This window comes from Somniosus microcephalus, unplaced genomic scaffold (genome assembly GCF_052327205.1).
Source record: "Somniosus microcephalus isolate GS21.2 unplaced genomic scaffold, FLI_Smic_1.0 unresolved_chr1, whole genome shotgun sequence".
NCBI classification, from domain to species: Eukaryota; Metazoa; Chordata; class Chondrichthyes; order Squaliformes; family Somniosidae; genus Somniosus; species Somniosus microcephalus.
Window position 1 is genome coordinate 60270533 of NW_028225179.1, and position 8752 is coordinate 60279284.

Here is an 8752-nt window from a genome sequence, read left to right on the forward strand (position 1 = left end):
TGAAACAGAGATCGCGAATCAGAGAGAGAACTTTCTTCCTGCTTCCGTCAGTTCGTTCGGCTGGAGTGAAATGACGGTGTTTAAAACAATATGACATCCAAATGGAAACAATGAGCACGAAAGTCCTCTTCACCACAAGTCCTGCCCGTTACACCCGGATCAACAACGTTGAAAATGTACAGTCAGCTTCTGTGAACAAAAGGAATTTAGATATTTCCGTTACATAAGGTCAGTGATTGTTGGAAATGGTCAGGTGTAAAACAGGTCCACTCCAGGTTGGAACCCAGTGTGCAAACCAACCGCGACAGACTGGAAACTACAATTTTCTGATAACATTATAATACACATCAAAGTTAAACACCGTATCCATTATGTGATGCGGTTATTATTATCTGATTTCTAATTGTTCTTGAAATACCACTGAATTAACTGACCGGCAGAATCGCGTTAACTCCACGTGATTGGCTCGGCTCACCCTTGGGCCGAGTGGCGAGTGGTGCAAACAGATTTTGCAACTGAATCATTAATGTTTTTCAAGGATGGGAAACTGCCCCCTACACTTCCTGTCACACAAGTGGCCCCAGCTCCATCCTACTTTCATGATGCTTAATCCCCTCTGAGCTGGACTGACGATCCATTTTCAAGAAGGAGGCTCATCGTCTGCCCAGCAGAAAAGTCAATCTGCTGGACGTCCAGCTCTGCCAGACTGCACGTTCTTTCAGACAGCTTTCCAACTGGACACAGGCATCCAACTGCCGTCCGAGCATTGCTGACTAGTTCAAGTCAACAATATTAGATTCTTATTACAAAACTAGTTTTGAATCTACGACTTATAAGATATTGCAGAATTAATAGCTCAACATTGTCGTCTGTCTCAGCATCCTGATATAATACACTCTAGAATAGTCAACTGTACTGAAAATGTTGTGTTATTTCACTGTGACAGCGAAGAAGCATTTGAGTGAAGACATTGGCCACGAAGTTTTACCAGTTCTTGTCCTATATGCGTGGCTGGGGAGATGGCGCAGGAGGGAGGTCTTTTGATTCCTGAGGCATTGGGACCATTTCTGGGGAAGGTTGGACCTGTGCAAGCTGAACGGGTTACACCTCGAGAGCCAGACCCAATATTCACGTGGGGAGGTTTGCTAGTGCTGTTGGGGAGTGTTTAGACTAGCTTGGCAAGGGGATGGGCACCAGAATATAGGAGTACAAAAGAGGAATAAGGTGAATAAAAGATTGAGTGTGTTGGATAGTACTAGAGAAGAAAGTAGCACTAGAGGAGGAAGTAGTACAATATTAGATAGGAGCAGACTAATCAAGAATACGAAACAATGAGGAATCGGTTTAGAATGCACGTACATAAAAGCACAAAGTGTGGTGAATAAGGTTGGTGAATACAAGCACAATTAGCCATCTGGCAATATGATGTTGCGGCAACAACCGAAACGCAGCTTAAAAACGGCAAGGACTTGGTATTTAATATTCAAGGGTACAAGGTGTTCAGAAAGAATATGGAAGGAAAAATGGGAGATGGGGTGACAGTGCTGATTAAGGAAGACATTGTATTTTTGAAAGGGAAGATGTTCTTGAGGGGACGAGGACAGAATCCATTTGGTTAGAGTTGAGGAGCAAAATAGGTTTGATCACAGTATTGGGGTATTCTACAGGCCCCCAAATAGTGAGAGGGAGGCAGAGGAGCAAATCTGCAGGGAAGTCGCAGAGATATGCTGGAACCAGGGGCCACAGTCTAAGGATAAGGGATAAACCATATAGGACAGAGATGCGGAGGAATTTCTTCACCCAGAGAGTGGTGAACCTGTGGAATTCTCTACCACATAAGGCAGTAGAGGCCAATTCAATAAATATATTCAAGAAGGATTTGGATAAATGTCTTAAGGCTAAAGGGATCAAGGGATATGGGGAGAAAGCAGGGACAGGGTACGGAATTTGGATGAGCAGCATGATCGCATTGAATGGCGGAGCCGGCTCGAGGGGCCGAATGGCCTACTCCTGCTCCTATCTTCTATGTAGCTCTGTTTATGTTTCTATAGTATGGAGTTACTGGGGGACTTTAATTACCCAAATATCGATTGGAATAATGCCAGAGTAAAGGGAAAGGAGGAGGGAAAATTTCTGAAATGTGTTCAGGAGAAATTCCTTAACCAATATGTTCTTGGCCCAAGTAGGAAGGAGGCATTGCAGGATCTCGTGCTGGAGAATGAGGTGTGCCAGGTCGACCAAGTGTCTCTGAGAGAACACTTGCGTCTGAGTGATCATCGTATCATAAGATTTAGATCAGCAATGGAGAGGAGCAAGAAACAATCTAGAGTGCAACTTCTAAACTGGAATAGTGCTAACTTAAATGGGAAGCGAAAGGATCCAGCCAGATTAAAATGGAACCAAAGGATGATAGGAAAACTGTAACGGAACAATGGGTGATCTTTAAGGAGGAGATGTTCCAAATACAGGCTAGATACATTCCAACAGGAGGGAAGCGTAAGGGAACCAAAGCAAGGGCTCCTTGGATGACGAGGGAGATAGAGAAGCTGATGAAACAAAAAAAGAGCGTGTATGATGAATGTCAGGTGAATTCTTCAACGGTGAACCAGACCAAATAAATAAGTTGAGAGGGGAAATGAAGATGAAAATAAGATTGGCAAAGAGAAAATATGAGAGTAGAATGGCGGTTAACATAAAAGCGAAACCCAAAATTCTTCTACCGGCATGTAAAGAGTAAGCGGGGAGTAAGAGGCAGGGTGGGGCCTGTTAAGGACAAAGAAGGTGATATATGCTTAGAGGCGCAGGGCAAGGCTAGAATACTCAATGACTACTTTGTATCTGTGTTTACTAAGTAGGCGGATGCTGACAAAATATCAGTAGAAGTGGATAAGGTAGAATCAATGGAAGGGGTGAACATTGATAAACAGGATGTACTAGATAGGCTGGGTATTTTTAGAGTGGATAAGTCGCCTGGTCCAGATGGCCTGCATGCCAGGTTGCTAAGGGAATTGCGAGAGGAGATAGCGGAAGTGCTTGCCATAATTTTACAATATTCCATGGATGCGGGGGAGGTGCCAGAGGATTAGATATTGGCAAATGTGACAGCATTGTTCAAGAAAATGTCTAAGCACAAGCCTAATAACTACAGGCCAGTCAGTTTAAAATCAGTGGTGGGTAAAGCTTTAGAAACAATAATCAAGTCTACAATTAATGGGCAATTGGAGAGGTTTAATCTAATTAAGGAGATCCAACACGGATTTGTAAAGGGCAGATCGAATTTGCGTAATCTAATTGAGTTTTTTGATGAAGTGACAGGGAGGATTGATGAAGGGAATGCAATTGATGTTGTCTACATTGATTTACAGAAGGCGATTGACAAAGTGCCACATAGAAGGCTATTTGATAAAATTGAGGCTCGTGGAACAGGTGGGTCAGTGACAGCATGGATAAGAAACTGGCTTAAGAACAGAGAAGATCTGCAGTTCTCTTCCATTTTTCTTCTTTTCCTGCAGATAACTTGATTCCCTTACCTAACAACACCGTGTAGATCTCAGTCTTGGAAGCAACAATTGACCACCAGCATCCAAAGCCTTTTCGGATAGAGAGTTCTGGATTTCTAAACCCTTTGAGAGAAAAGTTACTTGCAAATTTAATTTCTAAATGGCCCGGCTCTAATTTTGAGGTTATGACCCTTGTCTTTGATTCCACAACCAGAGGAAATAGTTGATCTCCATGTACCCTATTAATCCATGTTAAACACCACAATCCGATCACCCCTCAATCTTTTAAACTCACGTGAACAAAGGCAGCTTTATACAATCAATCCTCATAATTTAACGCTATAAATCTCGGTGTTAATCTGGGAAATCTGCGCTGCACAACTCCAAGGCCAATATATCCTTCCTGCATGCCGTGCCCAGAACAGAACACAATACTCCAGATGTGGTCCAACAAGAACTTTGTAAACTGGAGAATATCTTCCTCCTCTTTAGTATTTCAGCCCTCTTGTGGTAAAGGCCAACCTGTTTTGGAAAGTGTGCAGAGGAAAACCATTGGACTAATTCCCAGTATAAAGCAGTTTAATTGTCAAGATCGGCTGAGCGAGTTGCGTGTCGACACTTTACAGAAGCCTAGACTGAGGGTTGATCTGATCGATATTTATAAGATGATGAAGAGTAGATTTTGTTCCAGTTCACAATTTGTTCCAATTAAATATTTGAGGGAAGACCAGGGGTGACAATTTTAAGTTGTATAAGGCCAGATCTTGATCAGATGTCTGGAGGTGGTTCTTCTCCCAGAGAATAGTGGAACTCTGGAACAATCTGCCGGCTCGGGCAGTGGACGCCAATTCGCTGAATTTCTTCCAGCGAGAGCTGGACCTGTTTCTGGCTGCGGCAGATTCACCTCGTACAACAGCTCGGTACTGCGAATAATACAGTGCCAGGGTGATTTCCTGGGCTAATTCCGCTCACCTAGATGGGTCAGAGAGGAATTTCCCCGAACAGAAACCGAGATGGAATGGACACAAGCTGTCTGAAAGGCCGGCTGATGGGGTGTTGATGGCAGATAAATTCTACACTGGCTGAACGGCTATGTTCCCAGTGGCTCGTTGTTTTGGTGGTGTGATTGTCGCTAAAGGGTTTCACTGATTGATGTGTGAGAGGTCTCCTGTGCAAATCCCGGACAAGCGCAATATGTTCCCATTTGTAGTGAGAAACCAGCAGTTTATGGCGCAGCGCAACCCATCTCGCCTCGGGCTTGCTGCAACATTTAAGTATTAATAATGACGCACGCTTTTAATGCATCATTATTTCGATTCGAGTTCCCAGCAATGTCAGGCTCCATAATCATAATTGATCATAAGCTGCCATTTAGCGATTCTGGTTTGTCTAAAGTTAGACTCAAAATGAAAAAGTCCTCGTTCGCTCTGTGTTTCAATAGCCTCCCACGTCCCTATAATGTCCGATTCTCCCAGTTATTCACACAGAAATTGTTACCCTGCCAATCCAGGTCAGTAAGCACAGGGATGATACTGGACGGGACTTGGTGCGAGTAAGGACACGGGCAGGGAGAATTAACTCAGTTTTCCGAAGGATAGAACGTAGAAGGCCGGCTAGGCGTGCATTGGAATAGTCAAGCCTGTTGTGTTCTCTTCTGGGCACCGCACGCAGGAAGGATATATTGCCCTTGGAATGGTGCTGCGCAGATTTACCAGAATAATACCGAGGCTTACAGGGTTAAATTATGAGGATTAATTAATTTGGCTTCTGTTCTCTTGAAATTAGAAGATGGATGGGTGATCTGATCATGGTGTTTTAAGTGTTAAAAGGTTTAATAGTGTACATAGAGTTAAACAGGTTCCTCTGGCTGGGGAATTAAGTACAAGAGGGAACAAACTTAAAACTACAGCCGCTCCATTCAAAAGTGAAATCCGAAATCATCTTTTCACATAAATAGAGTCATAGAGTCATAGAGTTATACAGCACAGAAGGAGATCTTTCGGCCCAGCGCGTCCACGCCGGCCATCAGGCCCTGTCTAATCTAATCCCATTTTCCAGCATTTGGTCCGTTGCCTTGTATGCTATGGCATTTCAAGTGCTCATCGAAATGCTTCTTGAATGTTGTGAGGGTTCCTGCCTCTACCACCCTTTCAGCCAGTGAGTTCCAGATTCCAACCACCCTCTGGGTGAAAAAGTTCTTCCTCAAATCCCCTCTAAACCTCCTGCCCCTTACCTTGAATATATGCCTGATCCTGCTCCTATTTCGTGTGTCTAATTCTGTTAGATTCAGGAGATGTTCCTGTGATAGTAGATTGGCGGTTAGGATCAGATCAGCCATGATCTTATTGAACGGTGGAGCAGGCTCGAGGGGCCGATTGGCCTACTCCTGCTCCTATTTCTTATGCCCCCTTGTTATTGACCCCTCTACTAAGGGAAAAAGTTCCTTTCTATCTACCCTATCTCTGCCGCTCATAATTTTGTACACCTCAATCAGGTCCCCCCTCAGCCTTCTCTGCTCCAAGGAAAACAACCCCAGCCTGTCCAGTCTTTCTTCATAGCTGAAGCGCTCCAGCCCAGGTAACATCCTGGTGAATCTCCTCTGCACCCTCTCCAAAGCAATCACATCCTTCCTATAGTGTGGCGACCAGAAGTGCACACAGTATTCCAACTGTGGCCTAACCAGCGTTTTGTACAGCTCCATCATAATCTCCCTGCTCTTATATTCCATGCCTCGGCAAATGAAGGCAAGTATCCCAAATGCCTTTATAACCACCTTATCCACCTGTTCTGCTGCCTTCAGGGATCTATGAACATGCACACCAATGTCCCTCTGATCCTCTGTCTTTCCTAGGGTCTTACTATTCATTGTGTATTCCCTTGCCTTGTTAGTCCCTCCAAAATGCATCAACTCACACTTTTCAGGGTTAAGTTCCATTTGCCACTGTTCCGCCCATCTGACCAACCCATCTATATCGTCCTGCAGACTGAGGCTACCCTCCTCGCTATTTACCACCCCATCAATTTTTGTGTCATTTGCAAAATTACTGATCATACCTTTTACATTCACATCCAAATCATTAATGTAGACCACAAACAGCAAGGGACCCAGCACCGATCCCTGCGGTACCCCAATGGACGCAGGCTTCCACTCACAAAAACAACCTTCGACCATCACCCTCTGCCTTCTGCCACTAAGCCAGTTTTGGATCCAATGTGCCAAGGCACCCTGGATCCCATGGGCTCTTACCTTCTTGACCAGTCTCCTATGCGGGACTTTATCAAAAGCCTTATTGAAATCCATGTATACCACATCCACTGCACTATCCTCATCCACACACCTAGTCACCCCCTCGAAAAATTCAATCAAGTTAGTCAGAAATGATCTGCCCTTGACAAAGCCATGCTGACTATCCCTGATTAATCCTTGCCTCTCCAAGTGGAGACTAATTCTGTCCCTCAAAATTTTTTCCAATATTGTCCCTATCACTGATGTTAGGCTAACTGGCCTGTAATTCCTTGGTTTATCCCTACTATCCTTCTTGAATAATGGTATTACGTTAGCTGTTCTCCAGTCCTCTGGCACATTCCCTGTGGCCAGAGAGGTTCTGAAAATTTGTGCCAGAGCCCCTGCAATCTCCTCCTTTGCCTCACACAGCAGCCTAGGATACATCTCTTCCGGGCCTGGGGATTTATCCACTTTTAAGCCTGCTAAAACCGCCAGTACCTCCTCCCTCTCGATGCTCATATGTTCAAGTATATCACAGTCCCCCTGCCCGATTTCTATGTCTACATCGTCCTTCTCCATAGTGAACACAGATGAAAAATTTCATTTAAAACCCCACCTACATTTTTCTGGCTCCACACACAGATTGCCATTTTGGTCCCTAATGGGCCCTACTCTTTCCCTAGTTATCCTCTTGCCCGTAATATACTTATAAAACACCTTAGGATTTTCCTTTATTTTGCTCGCCAGTGTTATTTCATAGCCCCTCCTCGCCCTCCTAATTTCTTTTTTAAGTATCCCCCTGCACTTTTTATACTCCTCTAGGGCTTCCTCTGTCTTTAGTCCTTTGTGTCTGCCAAAAGTCCTCCTTTGTTTCCTAATCCATTCTCGTATATCCCTTGACATCCAAGGTTCCCTGGGCTTGTTGGTCCCACCCTTGACCTTTACGGGAACATGTTGCCATTGTACTCTCTCAATTTCCTTTCTGAAAGACTCCCATTGCTCCGATGTGGATTTTCCAACAAGTAGCCGATCCCAGTCCACTTCGGCCAGATCCTGCCTTATCATATTAAAATCGGCCTTCCCCCAATTTAGAACCTTTATTTCCGGTCCATCTCTGTCCTTTTCCATGACTACCTTAAATCTCACCGAATTATGGTCACTGTCACCAAAGTGCTCACCTACTAACACTTCTACACTTGCCCGGCTACATTCCCTAGAATTAGGTCCTGTACCGCCCCCGCTCTTGTAGGACTTTCTACATGCTGGCTCAAAAAGTTTTCCTGGATGCACTTTAAGAATTCTGCACCCTCTAAGCCTTTCACACTCTGTGTATCCCAGTTAATAATGGGGAAGTTGAAATCCCCCACTATTATTACCCTATTATTTGCATAGTTCTCTGTGCATTGTGGGTTTATCATCAGTGACACTGGGCATTGTGGGTACACGTTCACTGACCATGGGCATTATGGGTACAGGGTAACTGAACCTGGGCATTGTGGGTACAGAGTCACTGATCCTAGGCTTTGTGGTTACAGGGACACTGACCTTGGGCATTGTGGGTGCAGAGTCACTGGCCCTGGATATTGTGGGTACAGGGTCACTGACCCTGGGCATTGTGGGTACACATTCACTGACCCTGGGCATTATGGGTATAGGGACACTTACCTTGGGCAGTGTGGGTACAGGGTCACTAACCATGGACATTGTGGGTGCAGGGTCACTGCCCCTGAGCATTGTGGGTTTTGTCTCACTGGCCATGGACATTGAGGGTACAGGGTCACTGACTCTGGGCATTGTGGGTTTAGGTTCACTGGACAGACTCTAGGTGTCCAATATCCTCTGTTAATAAAAGTTAATGTGCAGGAACTGAAAAGAACTCCAGTTCTGTTTCCAGCACAAGATTTATTTCACTGCTATCAATCCCCGGGGCTGGAAAATATTCCAAAACAGGGGTCAGTAACTGCCACAGAGATTTCAGCAATCCTGACCCTCCTGTATTTCCCGCATTTTACAAGAGCCCAATTCT